This window comes from Varroa jacobsoni, unplaced genomic scaffold, assembly GCF_002532875.2.
Source record: "Varroa jacobsoni isolate VJ856 unplaced genomic scaffold, vjacob_1.0 scaffold_669, whole genome shotgun sequence".
Lineage (NCBI taxonomy): Eukaryota > Metazoa > Arthropoda > Arachnida > Mesostigmata > Varroidae > Varroa > Varroa jacobsoni.
This window is the reverse complement of record NW_019213571.1, coordinates 70,013-86,634: the sequence shown is the minus strand read 5'-3', so window position 1 is coordinate 86,634 and position 16,622 is coordinate 70,013. Positions and strand designations below refer to the sequence as shown.

Genomic DNA, 16,622 nt, shown 5'->3' with positions numbered 1-16,622 from the left:
GAGGAAGGGGGAGAACGAAAGGGAGAGGGAGAGAGACAAAATGCAAAATTGTTTTTGCAATTCATAGTTAACAGAATATACAAAGGAGTGTGACCTGATATAGAGCTGCCTTCCGGCCTACCTGGCGCACTATAAGAGTGTGCTATGCAAAATAATAGTGCACATCGCCTCACGATGTGTAAACTAAAATCCGTCGTTCCTATTTTTCAATAGAAAATATTGCATTAATTCTTCCTTTCTTTTCGAGGCTGTGCAATGACAATCATTAGCAGTATAGCTAACAAATTTTTCTAACAAATAGCCAGGAAATAACAGCTATTTAGAGCAAAGATTCTCGACTTCCTCGCGTATTAAGGTTTATTATTGTCATTGTGACATGACTAACGTTTCATAGTTAAGTGTTAGCGAGACATATATAAGTTATCTAAAGGAGCTATCTTGATATATAAAATTTAAAAAAAAATGATGAAAAAATATTTATTTTCGTACTGCTGTAAAAGATGAACGTTGTTATGAAATGACTGAATACGATTAACAGTACAAATAGCAGCAGCTTAAAAGTAGTTGTTTTAAAAAAAGTAGTTCAAGTTGGGTGACCTATTTGCAGTGCCTTAAAACAGACTTTAGGCTTTATAAGAGTTTCAGTGGTAAGGCTTCACAAATCTAGGGTAAAGGTGAAACAAATACTCTGGTATAACTTCATTTCCTTTTAGCTTTTCGTAGGCACCTTGAAAAAACAAAAAATGAGTTTCATTTGAGGTCTATGCTAAAAATACTATTTAAAAATATATAGCATACTAGTAGAAGATCAAACGGCAACAAAAGAAACGGTTTGATCTAGAATGGGAAAGTAGTTGGTACTCAGAGTCGTCCTAAGTCGACGCGCAAATCAATGACCAGTCATACAGCCGATCATCATCCCGTATCTGCTACATCAATATCATCAAACTTGTAACTTAAACAATCGAATTCTACTTAATCGGTACTGGTGAGATAAAGATACCTTTCTTCTCATTGGGACATTATTTAACTAAATACATTCCAATGCGGTTTTCAGCTTGGTGAATACACACTCCCTCAACACCTCTACATAGAATATTTTATTATATATGGCTCGCATGTCTTTAAACTATCGTGAAGATCTGTTATTATTGGACACATAAACATGTATACAAAGGTGAGCTAAAAAGTCCAGATTACCCATGTCAACCAGAAAAAATACATCCATGTGTCATTTTCGTCTGCGTAAAGTAGTTAGAACAAAATTTCAAATCGACCAAATGATTTTAGCCGTTGATTGAATTGATCTCAGTATAACTTCATCTTCCTATGTCCAGCGCCGTCAATCATTTGGACAAAAACGAGTAGCAAGATGTCCTTCAAAAGTCGAACGTCATCTGAAAATGTGTTCTCTATTATAAACGCTAATTCCAAAGCGTCAAAATGGAAAACCACAATAATTCACAAGATTCACTCACAGTATATAGCTGGGAAATGGCATAATTGATAAGTAACAGGGGCACTTCAAGACGAGAACAGTCATAGGCCGCCCCCATATAGGATCGACAAAAAACCATTCGATTCTAAAGGAAGAGCTTATCGATTATAATAGGCTTTTCTATAATCGGGTAAGGCAAAAGATTTGCAAATGTTTACGTTCTAAGTAATTGTAAACCATGGGAAAGTGTTGACTTTTATTGAAGCCGTATCACTCTCCCAGTCATTTTAAATTTGCCCTAGAGATAACCGCTTAATAGCATCTTTCCCTAGTAGCTCAGTAGAGTACGAAGCCTGACAATGGATCACTTATAATAATGGTAATTAAATTATATAATTATGGAAACAATTGTTTTTTGCACAGGTGCGATGAGAAGTCCCTAGAGAAAATAGCGATCTATAACGCTAAACCTTGTTTTTGTTGTCACGACAGCTCTATGAATGAGCCCCCGTTGTGAAAACGGGTGACGTTATTAGAAAACGGTCTGCTCGACATTTCGAAGATACTGCTATGCAAAAACCTTTAATAATAACTATTTATTTAATGTAAGTATAGCAGTGGGTTTTTGCAATTATGGACAATTAGAGAAAACAGGAAAAGTGAATAACATATAAAGAACCTTTTCTTATTATTTGATTTGTATGAAGTACACCTACATAAAACCTGGCATAAAGTATGATCGTATTCGGTAACTTTTTTTTTTGTATCTAGCGACCTCTGTCACCATTACCGTCGTTGTTGACTTTTCTCTAGAACATCTTGAAGACGGAAAGCTGATGTGGTCCTAGCCGTTTTCCATTCTTGTTCAATTTTAAACAGTCATAGCAATTATTGATTCAAAAACGTGAGGCCGTAGACCATTGGACATCGTGCCCTGCGGTGTGCTTTTCTGTTCGTCATCGTTGACGAATCCTATTCGATCGAAGAGTAGAATGTTGGGGCGGATCACAGCAATCCTTGACTCTACTTTCACTCTAAAGTCTAAAAGCTTTTCGTTTTACGTTTCGCTCTCTACGTTCGTTTCGCAACCGACTCGTGCTGCGAAAGGAAGCGCTGCCAGAGCGAGATTGGCTTCTGCTCCTATTCGATTTCACGCAACATTAGAAACCAAATTGCATCTGACATTTGATTCGCCTTAAGGTCCTAAGGCAACGCCGTACGAGGCTCAAGCAGCCACGTTACGTCGGAGATGAGTTCAATTCTGAAAGATTAGCAGAAAAAAATATTTTTGATTACTTGTATGCTCCTATGCCCTATATTCAATATTATCTACTAGCGCATACTGACTTAGAGGCTTAGTCTAAACTACGTTAGTACCAGGTGTATTAATAGCCAAGTATTCGCGTACCCAAGATAACGGGTTAAGGCCCTGAGAATCTCAGCTATTATATTGTACACTTTGCAATAGTGTGCGTTTAAGACACCGCGGCGTAGCCATAAGGTAAAATGGCTATTTTTAATAATAATACAATAAAAGTAGCACGAATAGTAACATCGTTTAAAGGATATGAAACAACGCACCATTTTCTTCAATGGCTATTCTTTGCTTATGGTGCATGCTTACTACAAAATAAGGAGCTGACTATACAGCATAGTTGCATACATGAAGTGAGGGTTGCACGTGTTTGCAGCTATTTAGCGTCATGTGAAGGGGAACGAGTGTACAGTCTCTCGTATACGTCTGAAAGTGGCTCAGATCATTTACTTCAGTAGTAACGAAGGTAGGCCGGACTTCTAACTAAGTTTGTTTTATCAGAACTGCACGGGTATATTAGTGACAAACTTATCAGCTGTCGCCTATTGTAGACCGTCGCAGGCCGTTCCGTCAAATTGTTCTACTACGAATGAAACTACGGTAAGGCGACGGTAACTCTCTTACCAAGATGACGTTTTTGCAAAAGACTATTGGGTCCGCTACACAGCCAACTGCCCCTTTAACGCATCCAGCAGTTCCACTGCCTCGACCTTACATTATTTGTAACCGCCGTCTAGACACAACCGTACCAGCTATGGAAATCGCTTATTTCTTTTATTTCACCGTGCCAATGTTAATATCCACCAGTGCGACACTGATGTCCTTGACTCCCTTAGGTTACAGGCACCCGTAAAAACAGGCCGTTCTGCAAGAAAACCATATATGGGACAAAGTCTGCTTCTCCTCGACGGACAGAATAGAATTGGCAGAAGTCATATAAAAGGTTCACCTGGGCGGAGAGGAAATGAATAGTTGATCCAAATTGGACAACCCGCCATCAACATGAAAACTCGCATAAACAGATTGAAATTGCATTTTGAACTTGCGCGCGCCAGCTATAGATTACGATCGAACAAAGGAGACCAGCAAATATTCGTCAGTCGTTATGATATATAGACTTAACAAAGCTACGTTCAATCTAGTATAGCATATTATTGTTTTAATATTATTTAATGAATTATTGTAACTTTTCTGCTCATCTATTTTGCCCTATATTTCAATTTTTGGTTCTAAATATTCTGGCTCTTTTTTTTCAAATGGAGTCCGGTCAACCGGAATAAACCTGCTAGCTTCCTTTGTCCGATCCTCGTCATAACTCAGCCTGAAAGGTCAATGATATCTAATAGGTAACTTTGGCAAATACTCGATAAAAGACAATATTCAGACATTCATGTTTGGATACAACTCAAATATTTAAACATATCGAATATACTTTCAGAAAACAGAGTAGTATATGACAACAGAGGCTTTTGAATTGTTCTATTTGACTTTGCATTACACGTCCCAACGAGTAGTTAGCTGACAAAAATGGCCTCGAACTTTACGACCGGTACTGCCATGAAGCATTGTTTCATACGACTGGCTCTAAGCACGAAATGAAGTTCATCTCGCTTGGTTTCAAACCTAGGCCTCTAGATCTATGCCTTAAGCAGGCGAACAAGTTACAACTGCGCTATCTTGTAAACGATTACTACGTGGCTAACTACGAATGGGTAGAACGTAGGGGAATGAGCGTGTCCATAAAGATTGGGAAATGGAGTTAATGGAAGCGGTTATGTACAACCTATGGAAGACCGGAAACAACGCATTACTCCAAATGAGAAAAGCTTTTGGCTAATGATCTAGATGATGGCTGAATCTCGCATCTACTGCATCTTCTTTGATTATTTGAAATACAAAGATATTTAACTTTTGCATCTTCACGCACTCTCGACCACGCACTCCCTGGTCGCTTTCACTGTCGCGTCTTTCTTCTAAACTGAGAATTTGGAACAAAACTTCAGCCACATTTTTTCCCGTCATCGCTGTCATTCGACGTCGTGTGTCCGACATAAAAAATGTAATCAAAACATTAAGCCCTTCCCACTGAAAAAAAAAATAGAAAAGAGAAAAGCGGACCTATATGGATATCATGCACTTAGGTAGTTCGGTGTCTGTGTTATCAGTGTCTTCTCTCGACATACCCCAAAAACGCATGCATACAGACGACGGTAGTCCATGATAATAAAGCAGAAAGACTAGTCTTGGCAAAGGGTTTGGAGTCATTCGTTGACGTATATGTATTGGGTGTGCGTACGCTACGAATGCTACAAGATGACACATAAAACATGTTTATTCATTGAGATGCGACGTATCTGATCGAGATTTGCTTCTTACATATGACAACAAATATTCGAATACCTTAACATATAACCTTTGTTTTATATTGTAACAGTAATAACGGCCTTGTACTTTAAAGTGGTAGTTAAATAGGATTTGTTTCTTATGATTGTTCTATCTGTACGGAACGTATGATGCATTTTAATTGTACCACCAATTAAGACTTGAACTCAAGTTAACTCTATTCAGCCTCAGCTATTCAAGCCTCAAGGCTACTTTGCAAGTTTGATAAACTGAGATCATCAGAAAATAAATTCTAACTTCACGTAACTTAGCCAGCATATGGTAACAGCAGAATTGACGTCGCTGTTAAGCTACCGCTAGCGACGCCCAGCAAATCTCAGTAACTCTGAGCGGAATACTTCGCGGATATAAAGTGGTAGGAAATTCTAAGTATACTTAGAATTTGTGTTCATAACTTGGAGAACACACTTTGAAGTTCCTGCACAAGTATCCATGGTCATTTCGAAGGCCGGCGGCGATGTAAATTAGATGTAGTTTGGTTTGGTGTTGATGTGATTTGTATAGCAAACAGCAGACTTGCACTCATTAAAAAGATCTTATGTCTAATAATAAAAGTAATAATAGATAATCTATAGGCAGTCTACCATTCTCTAGAATAGCGCTATAAACTACGAAAAAAAAGAACGATGCTTGAATTAAAACGCCATGCCGAAATCGTCCATATTCTATAAACCTTCTTTAAAAGCTTAATGTGCGCATCTGATGTTAATGCTTTTGTTCGTTGTCACGGAAGGATAGTATCAGGATGCCTCAGATTTATCATCATAACCATTCCTATGTTTAAGCAAATTATGGTGCATCATTATTATTCTGAAGCGCATTAAAGCATTTTGTTTATATCACAAAATTGCCGGAAGTATCGCTCCTTTGAACACTACCATAGGAAAAGTCCGTCGTCTACCTAGCAGCGCATGCCCCCTGATTCTTTGGCGCTATAATACTCAAAAAATGCAACAGTATCCATCAAAGTATCTAATCGATCCCGTTATCGATATCGCATTATAGTGCGTGTGTACGTAGCTCTTTTTCCATGTTTTGTCAACGACTTTCTGGGTCTAGCATAATCAGAAGGGTTAAGCTTTCGCATATGCGTACCGTCCTTAATGTGCAAAACTAAGAAAAAATGAGACTTCGACCGCGAAAAAGACAATTATTGTCAGACCCAACGTTACTACATGCGTATGCATAAAGCATTAGATAGAAAAATTACGTACGTAATTTTTATGCAATATCAATCGAACTATCTTAATATGCTGTTGTTGACTTCTGTTGTTTCGCTCAGGTTGCCAGTCGTCGCGCTCGCAACGGCAGTCATTTGGTAGGTCGCGGCATCTTCGTCTTTGTTAACGCCCACCTCGGTTGGTGTTGGGTGACTGTAGACGACAGCAACGGAATGGGTGTGCATCCTTCGACCCGCTCTGCTCCCATCCAGCTGACGCCACCGCTGATTCCCTTAGCTTCTCCTTATTATTATTATACTTCTAAGGGAAATGTACGGAGTGGTAGCTACCCTCACGTACAGTCTGCAACCACAACGGCCGCCATACCCGCGTTGATCTTAATCAATCCTGTGTGAGTAATAAATAATCCTGTGTGGGATATCTAAAGCGGAAGAGTACGGAGGTTGGAAATAAACACGTTCGTTTAACATTAGCATTTTAATAAAGCACTTTCGATGCCAACAACGAAGCGATGCTTAAAAGATGATAAGCTCCTTTTTAAAAAATATAAATAAATAAAACGGAAATAACTTTATTAATTTATCCTGTAAACTGAGAAAGTAAAAGTTGGAAACGATATCCGGTTGAGTTCCGTAAAGTAACAAAAACATGGATTTACAAAGTACCATGGCCAAAGTAATTTTCTAGTATCAAAGCTGATTTTGCAGAGTCCTTCGTACGTCACAGTTCTCTAAAAGCGGACCAAATTCTACTAAGGAGCCCTACAGGTTGTAAAGTAATGATTGTTTAAGCTTCGAGTTAATAACGAATTCGATAAATATTTCAAGAAGTTCGAGCAGTGTCCAAGATTTTATTAAGTTTTATAAAATTCGAGCAACAGATGACTAATAATAACTAAAACTAGCGTCATGAACTATTGATATCTGCTGCGCTGGATACGAACCTACAATTCTGAAATATTCACACAGTCACGAGCGAAAGAGAGTGCAATTGTCTAGTTCCATCCGTTTGCTAAAAATAACTTTTTGGACGTAATTTTTCGTGGTAAAGACACGATCTAATGAATCATTCAACGACGATATCTAGGTAACATTTCGAAAAAATTGTAAAAGCAGTAGCTGACATATGTCAATATTAATAGGAAAAGCTGTTGGAAATGTTCAACTTGACCATCGATGACTGAAGGTAACGGAGAAGCCGATGTACTTTGTGACCTGTTTAGGTTGACCCAAGCCTTGAGCTCGTTCGTACCTACACGAATGGCTGTGCCACCATTATCCGGTGCTCAGTAAGAGTTCAAAGTCTAAAAAAAAATAGCAGTTTACCGAATCGTATCTGTCGGAAATATCTCAGGATTAGACAGGAAGGCCTAATTGTCGAGTAGCAATTCGCTTACATGAAGAAGAGCAAGGCAATTGACTGCCTGCTGTCTTCCATTAATCAACAGTATCACTCGATGAACTAACCTGTTTTTACCTGCTTATAGTATGTAGTGAGATTTCAGAGATGTCTTTGAAGTTATGACGCGTAGCTTGTTGTTAGGCGTACTGCACACCAACGGGGCAGCTGCCCCTCGGGCCTTTCGCATAGTACAGTCTCCACTGTTAGAATAAAGACCGCGTTTTCAAGATCTAAAAATGGCTTCACGAATCTGGAAACAAGGTACAGTTCTAGAAATGTTCTCTTTATGTTTTTTATAGATGAGGTTAAACATTTGTGTGCATTTACCTTATATAGTAGAGCTAATGTACTAAACAGTTTGTGCCCCTTCTAGCGCATGAAGAATGGACGCAGATGCTTAAAAAAATGCCAAGCGATTTTTTACCACGGTATTATAAAGTATGTCTAATGCTAGCGGTGCACCAATGCAAAGTAATCTGCATAAGGATACGAAGACCAATGTACAGTTATATTCTCAGCAACGAGAGCTTGAATCAAATGAGAATCGTAAACTATTTGAATGTACAACCTTTATCCACTCTGAAGTTCATTGAACAAATCGAACTCATAATAGACGATGTTTCCTTGATTCGATTCGACTAGATATCGGAAGGTCTTACAGGAAAAATGTGGACGCACACATCAGGCCAAACGAATTTTGTATCGTCCTACTAGAAATGTACGCAAATGAAGCCTGTTACCGTTCGCGCGTCCATAATCCTTCTTGTCTCGAAAAATGCGAAGATCCTTGTGAAGGGTTGAATTTAGATTTGACGTACGAAAGCAGACTGAAGTGGTATCGGTTGATGATCCAATGAAAGCTGCAAATAGAAAACGGCTTATTTGAATAATGAAAAATGGAGAGATATCCTGCGTAATGTTTTACTAGACTGGAACGAATCCAAAGAAGGTTAAAACTAAGGCTTAATGATACGACACATTCTCAGCCACTGATTGAATCAAGCCCGTGATACAATATGGATCGCAAGCATTGTGGAATCACAATGTAAATGGGAATAGTTTGACATGGAACAAAGATACACCCTTTTTCACTTTATATAAAGAGATAAGACAACAAAAACTTTCGCTGTGTAGGCTATCGGCTATTTGATGACTACAATTGTCTACAATTATGAATAATCCTCCGACAGTCTAGCCGCTATCAGATGCGTTGGCAAAGCCCTCAATAAGCTCGTTAATAATTACCAGCTCAAAACACGGCAGTCACTTAGCTCCACTGTGTCAACCTATGAAGAAAAAACTTAAACGAATACAAAATGCAGTTACGAACATAGAGCTAGGAAGACTTTATATGCCGCAGAATACGCCACCATTTAGCGTAGCGAATCAGATCATTCATTTCTATTCAGTCAGAGCATTGTACAAGTTATATATGTCAGGCTTGAAAAACCTGTTCACGTCTGAAACTTTGATTAGAGAAACAATTTTTTCTGCACAGTAGTCCCCAGCGTATTGATTGTGTAATACAGATCAATGATGTTGGACTTGTGCGTAAAGCCTAGACAATTTAATAGAGGTACCTGAGCAACTACGTAATCGCATCGCCATTACACGAACAGTCATGATGGTGATGATGATAATAATAATAATAAAGTTCTTAAAAAACGGTGGTTGAACTTTCAAACCTAAATCTAATGCTTGACTCTTCTGTCTTGCCAGACTTATGAAGTAGACGTTCTTTAAACAAGCGGACAATCTACCTTTTGTGCCACTGTGCCGTAAAAGATTCCGTTTACCAGAAGTGCTTTATGTTATGTCATTTTCGTATCGGCCAGCAGCGGTTCTCGAAGTTATCTGTCTAATAATAATATTAATAATAACCTATTTAACTCGAGTAGTCGACGAAAAGAGCGTGTAGCCACGTCGAGGCTCATATAGCCGATTGCGGCCTAATAAAGAGCAATTTCAAATATACTAATTAGATTTAGTACTGAATATTTCTATGCTGGCCTATGTTGATAATAATAATTTTATATTTTGTCTTGATGAGTGTAAACTACGGAAAATTAGGCTTCTCATATTTGCAGAGCTCATTTCAAATACCCAGATAGAAACCTTTAATACATCCGAACACGTGCTAGCATGTTATATTAATACGCTGTAGTATCTCAGCTTACCAAGGTAATAGGCAGCCCCGTGATACCTGCATTACCTTCCAAAATCGACTTTTTCAGTCGGTACATTTCTCCTTGCGATCAAATACGCTTTATCGACATCTATGCTTATTATATTGTACCGTGCAATTGCCTAAATTAATGTGTATATACGCTACATGAATAAAAAGCCATTTCTGCAGTGTATCCTGTTACGAGTCTACTTGAATCCTTTGTTTTTATAACAAGTTCTTATATCCTGACAGTAAATTGAACCAACTGAGTCACGTAAAAAAGAAATGCACTTGTATATGACGTGAGGTTCGTTTAAGAGGCATTTTCGGGTTCTGAGGTTTCGACCCCATATTTTTTTCGTCGCAATATAACGATCGTATTATTGGTAGGTACTCTCGTAAAGCAATTTCCTGTCCGACTGACACCGTGCCCGTGAATATTCTCCATTCATGTTACTGCCATGCAAGCCAGTCACCCTCTTGTAGATCAAGCAACTTTACTCCGCTCACTATCGAAGTGATAACATATATCTTTCTTATTTTATGCCACCATGCGACTCTGCCTGCCAAGCCCCGTCACTATACACAGTTCCTATACATAGGCCATAGCTTGTTTCTATCTGTTGTGGTTCCTCGTTGCCATCCTTCCGCCAACGTCTGTAAGCCGCCGATCCAATGAAGTAATACCGAATGAATCAAATTTGGGGCAAAGATGAGTCTCTTCTTCCACTGTTCCGCTGTTGGAACCGAACCGGTGCCGATAATCAACGATGCGTTTATAGAGTAAAGCCTCTCGTATATGGAGTTCAGGTTTTCATCCGACGTGCCTGTCTGTACTTTTGTTTGCCTGGATGCGTTTCTTTTTCCAGTCGTTCATCCCTCTGAGCACGCCCTTACTTTTCCCTTTCCACCAAATGACAAGCAAGCGGCAACTGGCTACCCTTTCCTCAGGGCCTTCGCGCCGATTCAATTCTGTAGCACAGCGTAGCGGTTGTGATTGTCTGTGGTGAGCACCTTCAGCGGGTTCCGTCAATTACGGCTCGGAGCGGACTAAATGCGCGGACCAGCTGCACCGACACAGGCGCCCTGGAGTAGAGCGTTCCTGGCGCCAAGGGCGCAGACAGCGGAGCCGACTAGCGGAGGGGAGCGCAGACGACGGTAGCAGTCAGAAAGAAGCAGGCGAGTGGCTGTATTCGTTCGCTGCCGTGTTCAGACGAACAAGAGCTGCAGTTCAGTCGACCTGCAATCGCCAGTGAGTTGTGTCCGGAGGGCGGCAAAGAGGGAGAAGATAGATATTACGCTCTGTTAGCGATGTAATCAGACGACAACATCAGCTGCTGTTAGTATGGTGATGAGACGTGTAAATCTGTTAAGTGCGCGCTGAGTTGTGCAATAGCAAGTAAAAAGTAACCGTTTTCTAGTCGACAGCAGCGTCGATTGATTCGGCTGATTTATTCTGTGTTGCTGTTATATTGTGTGTGGTATGACGGATATTATCGATATAGAGCAGATAAAAAGAAGCAAGGTCCAGTCAAATGAGCATGTTGCTGAACTAACATGACAACTGCAAAAGGTCTGCTTAACAAGGATACCATCGCTGTGTCGCCTCGAGCAGCGCAACAACTTGAAGTCGATCGAGGTTAGTTTGAAAACATGTTTTAAGAGAAGTAAACACAATCGCCGCGTAAAGAAACTAAAACTGGTATACTGCGTTGATTGGTGTGTACTATTATAATGCTGTCATCACAATTCTAGGTCAAAAAATTAACACCATCCAGTGTTCAAAAGAACGTCAATATGTAAGAAAAGATTTAATGAACATTTGCACACTGGAAGTAACTATTCATAGGGATTCATGACCTCCGGTAGTCCGGATAATCAGGCATCGAATTTTGTAGATACCCCGACTAACTCATCAATCATTCACTGAACAAAAGTAGTTCCGTCAATTGGCTAACAAAATTGCTCATTTTTTTTTTAGCTAATTGACTAACTAGCTAGCTTTCAGTTGTACTAACTACAGACAGCTAAGGACCGTTCAAACTGTCAAGAGACTTAAAGAACTGCAATAACTCGTCGAACAAATAAGCAGTGCCAAATATCCTATTACTTTCTGTAGCATCCCTTGTCTTATAAACTCTTGAACTACGTTAATCAATAGCATCAACGTTTGTTCGTCACTGGTAAACAGTTGATGAAAGCGAGCTTGGAGCCGCCCAGCACCTATTCATCATAGCTTCATGTTGGTTGTCGTTGTTAAGCTGAGCGTGTCAAAAAAAAATCAATACAGTTTGGCAGAAAACCTAACTCAATGGATAACAACAAAAATGTCGTCAATGCATGGTAGCTAAAATATACCTATCTATCCATGTAGCTTGATTTTCTTTTGTATTGTCTGCTGCGAGATGGGTTGTCCTTCAGTCGCAGGTGTGGTCTCGGCGGGGTGTCAGTGAACGCTGTATTTCTCGGTCCCGAGCCAGACGGCAGATGGAGTGACGGTGATGCAGGCCACAATGGTAATGCTGCTACAGCGGCGATTTCTGACATTGTAGAGTTATGGCCCTAATGGGAAGACTGCGACACCCAAGAGGTCCTAAAGTTGTACGTGCGTAGAGGGAGAGAGCTGAGATCGCTACGTCCCTACCTTTCCCGCCGCTTATTTCATCTTTCGTTTAACCTCTATGTCTGCTGGTGACCATGAGGGCACAAAATGTACAGAAAAAATTAGGCAGCAGTTCCGATATCTGGCGATGCATACAAAAAAGATATACAGGATATGAGAAAACTTCCAGAAATATTTCTATTGATGTGAATAAGATAAAACTGCGAAGGTTATAACTTATAACTTATGTGCGTGCAACAGCTGGATGGAGCAGGGCATCCCGTTATTTCTCTACAACTTGCTTTAAACGTTTAGAAAATAGAATATGATTCACTAGATCTAACGGCGCCGGTCACGATAATAGTACAGACTGTTTTTTGACAGAAAGGAAATTTTCAGCCATGTTTCTTCAGAAGGGTTACATTACTACGAACTGCAATCTTCTATAATTATTACCTTAATATATAAAATTCTCATTGTGTGTGCATTTGGAATAACCAAAAAGCCAGAGTCGTTTAACACAAAATAAATCGAATAAGACTGGGGTAACATCTATTACAGTAAATTTTTTTTGTTCGACATTCTATTTTTATTAAGAGTAATTCAGTAATAGATAAAAAAATATTTCTACTGAGTGGGTTTTTTTTTAATTATTGTTATATGAACAAGTCGACGGAATCACTTATTTTTAGATATGTACGAAACATTTGCTAGTAGTCGAAGTGGAGTGGGTTTTGCTAGATCCCAGAGTTTCCAACAGACCTTTTGAAACCGCATAAATTACTATAAAAAGTGCTATTAATCTCAAAGTAATTGTTTTTTTTTTTCGATTTCCTACTTTTCCTTTATTTTTTGTTTTCCTTATTCTCGATAACTGGGGCTAATTTTTACTAATGCTGAGATTTGAACCCGAATAGCAGTGTGCTCGATATTTATGGTTGCTATGGCAACGCACTTTAAGGATGCCCTGTGCTTATTGAGACCACGCCGCTCACAAACTGTATTAGCGTATACTTGTGGAAGCAAGAATGCTGATACTCATGTCAAAATGTTTAGATATTTAATCCCGCTACAAGTCTACTATTGGCTAATATTGTATAAGGTGGAAATTACCAAAAATCGTCATCAAGTCATAAAAAATAAGAACACCAAGAGGGCGACTGGTACATTTTTTGGGATACAAAACCCAAAATATCTAGGTAATGTCCTATATTTCAAATTTGTCTTCAGTTTTCGTGCGAAGTATATCCTACTTGAACAAAAGCCATAACAAACTTTTTCCAAGTTACGAATCCTTCGAATTTTAAACTGACGCATTAGGAACGAAAATCAAAAGGGTTATCAGTTTACTCTGTCACAGCCATGCTTCTAATCTTAAAAGACCTTTGCTTTCAAATTAAGCTTTTAATCCATATAATAGATGGAACCAATGATTCAGTTATACGCTTGTGTACACATTGTTTTAATTGATCACTCCTCAATTGTGGCGGTTTTAGCACTGCTCCTGTGATTCAAAATGGCTGAGATCGTATTCTTTTGCGCAGATTAATTACCGTGAGAACGCGAGTCGTTACGATCCGCATATTTATGGACGTCGATGTATGTAGAGGTTTTCACAGAATTCGAAACGCCAAAAATTAAAAAAATCCTAGCAATTTTTGTCTAAATACTTGTGTAATGCATATATGAGACTATTTTTCCGATCGTGCTCCTGGTTCTTATTCTCACGCAATGTACTGTGTGTACTAACCGTTTGCTGGCCACAGTATAACGTGTGGGGCCGAATATGTACGTGCATATATCATCATGGCTACCGATGGTTCAACGAAGTCGTTCCTTCCGTTTCTTTTGTGGAGGGGGGGTGGTAGGTAGGGGCTATTCTGGTTAGGTATAGGTTCTCCTGGTACTTGTTTCTTGCCGCATTGAGGTTGTATCATGCACGGTATAATCTGCTTTTCCCTGGTCCTACTTGGCCCCAACGATGTCTGCAGTCGCTTGACATTGCTCTATGCGGTGGCCTGTTGGCTTGTATGTTGTTGCTGTCACTGCTCTAGTCGCTCTGGTTGTTGGCCTTGAGGACTTTCTAGTAACAGTTGCTCAGTCGAGTACTGTATCTATAAGCACCGTATTATTGGCAGCGGCAGCTTTCTCTCTTGACACCAAATGTGTTGTCCTTGCAGGTTTGTACCTATGAAGAGTGCGTGTGTCTGTTTGCGTTATATGTGTAGATATGTACACATATGCATAATAGGATGATAGTAGCAGCGGCGGTGGTCGTACCCGTGCAGACTCGTATCGCGTCAAGTCATATTTTTGTCTAATCGTCAGTTCGCCTGACAAAGAACGTATTGTTAACGTACCCGTTTCGCTGATATCTTCCGAGTGGGGAAGGTATGCACAATGATTGTGACCAGCAAACGAATCTGTCGTGCACAAATGTGCGCGATGCTGCAGAGACTTACGTTTGCTTATTACAATGTTGTTTTTTCACTACAGCTAAGTTGCTAGTTTTATTTGTAAACAAAGGAAACCCTTCATATATAACCCATATAAAGATTTTGCTGTACTTTAATAGTAACCCTATGTAAAAGCGGAGTGATCAGCGCACATGGGCAGTATAGGTGATTAATCGGCTTCCCGTTTTTTCGTAAATAAAAAGTGGGCCAAATGGACAAAGAGGTAACCTTTTAGCCCTAGGTTAAATAGCATCGTTGTTTCCACACAAATATATTTTAGATATTAGTTTTAGTTTCATTTTGGATCACTACTTATTTGAATCTGTACATTATTTAATAAAACGCAGGTAACTATAGGCAAAGAACTATTATATTCATGAGGCAAGGAATATATTGAAAAGGAAAATATTAGGCTTGGCTAATGCATCGTGATTTACGTTATTGTAAGTTCTTCGCACATCGAACTCTCGCTTATGGTACAAGCCACTTGATAGGTAGCATCCCAGACGGAATAGTTTCGAAATAAGTTGTTGTATATACATGTATGCCTTTGTCACCATCGATCGATCGTGTAAACTTACCGTGGTTTATAGATGCACGCCCGTTTACTGGGGTTTTGTCCGTGTTGTACGTTATGTAATAAAAAGATGTGGGTCCTATTAAATGATTTATTTATGATCCAATTTGTTGTCCGAATCCTTGTTGCGAACAAAGTAACTTCCTAGAATATGAGTCAGCGTTTGTCTGGGACCATACCGTTTATTTGATGGTCGTCCATTTCGGATAGGCGATCCTGCAGAAGAAAGGTGCGTGGTGCACCGTAAACACACGAGTTCATTACATAATCGCAGATGCCCTTTATAAAGTACAGATTCCACCTTCTGTAGTGTTGAAGGAAATTTCAGTATTTGCACGCTAATAAAGACAACGGTTATGACAAAATTACCACGATTTCAATTACGTTTCTGGCAATGTATTCGTGTCAACATTAGCTACTTCACCGCCTGCAATAAATCGATACGTGGGTATTATCAACGGCAAACGATGCCGAAGTAGGAATAGCAGTAGTGATAACAATATAGTTAAGTCGTAAACATAAACATTTGTCTTATTTCTTATTACATTTCTTATTATAATTTGTAGAACTGCACTATTTGAATGGCAATAAATAATCACTGCGTCGTATTAAACAATAACAATAACTGTTGCTTTCGCGTTTGTGAGTGTTATCCGCGTCGCCGTCATGCGTGATATGTAAGGTGTGCGTACTATGATCACTATTTTCATTAAATGCATGGGCCTATATGGGTGTTGTTGGAGCACACAAAAGATGATAAGTCAGTATATTGTTGGCAGATGCGCATGTTCAACATCGAAACGACGCTGGGGAAAGAAAATTCGAGCGAACTGTAAGATTCATTGTGTGAAGTGCAAGACCCACATTCCACGTGGGCTACAAACAGTAGGCCGCAGGCGCCGTCAAACCCAGCAATTATAACACCGCATTAGTCTTTTGAGCCACAGTTGGGGCTTCACGCTAGACCAAAGCTAGATAAGACGGACTAGATGGCCCGGTACGTACGACGGAAGCAAAATCGGCGTATGGTGGTTGAGACGAGTCAGCGATTATAGCGTCAGTGTTTCATCGCAGCCCATGTC

General features: G+C 39.5%; 1 protein-coding gene and 1 long non-coding RNA gene across 5 annotated transcripts in view; one reads left to right on the top strand and one right to left on the bottom strand.

Annotated features, from left to right (window-relative positions):
- Positions 1–339: 339 nt before the first annotated feature.
- Positions 340–14,861, bottom strand: LOC111262496 (uncharacterized). Of its 4 annotated transcripts, none has more exons than XR_015311929.1 (6): positions 14,258–14,861; positions 8,984–12,649; positions 8,479–8,598; positions 7,804–7,988; positions 6,371–6,758; positions 340–2,699 (listed from the first exon to the last, which is right to left on the bottom strand). It is a non-coding gene; the product is annotated as an uncharacterized LOC111262496 (long non-coding RNA). The 4 variants fall into 4 exon arrangements; XR_015311930.1 differs by having other exon boundaries at positions 8,984–12,590; XR_002681649.2 differs by lacking the exon at positions 8,984–12,649.
- The window catches only part of LOC111262495 (heparan-sulfate 6-O-sulfotransferase 1), a 49,530-nt gene continuing 44,337 nt past the window's right edge, over positions 11,430–16,622 (top strand). Inside the window, exon 1 of the mRNA XM_022836802.2 lies at positions 11,430–11,544. The gene's annotated coding sequence lies outside the window, so the exon portion shown is untranslated. The remainder of the gene's footprint in view (positions 11,545–16,622) is intronic.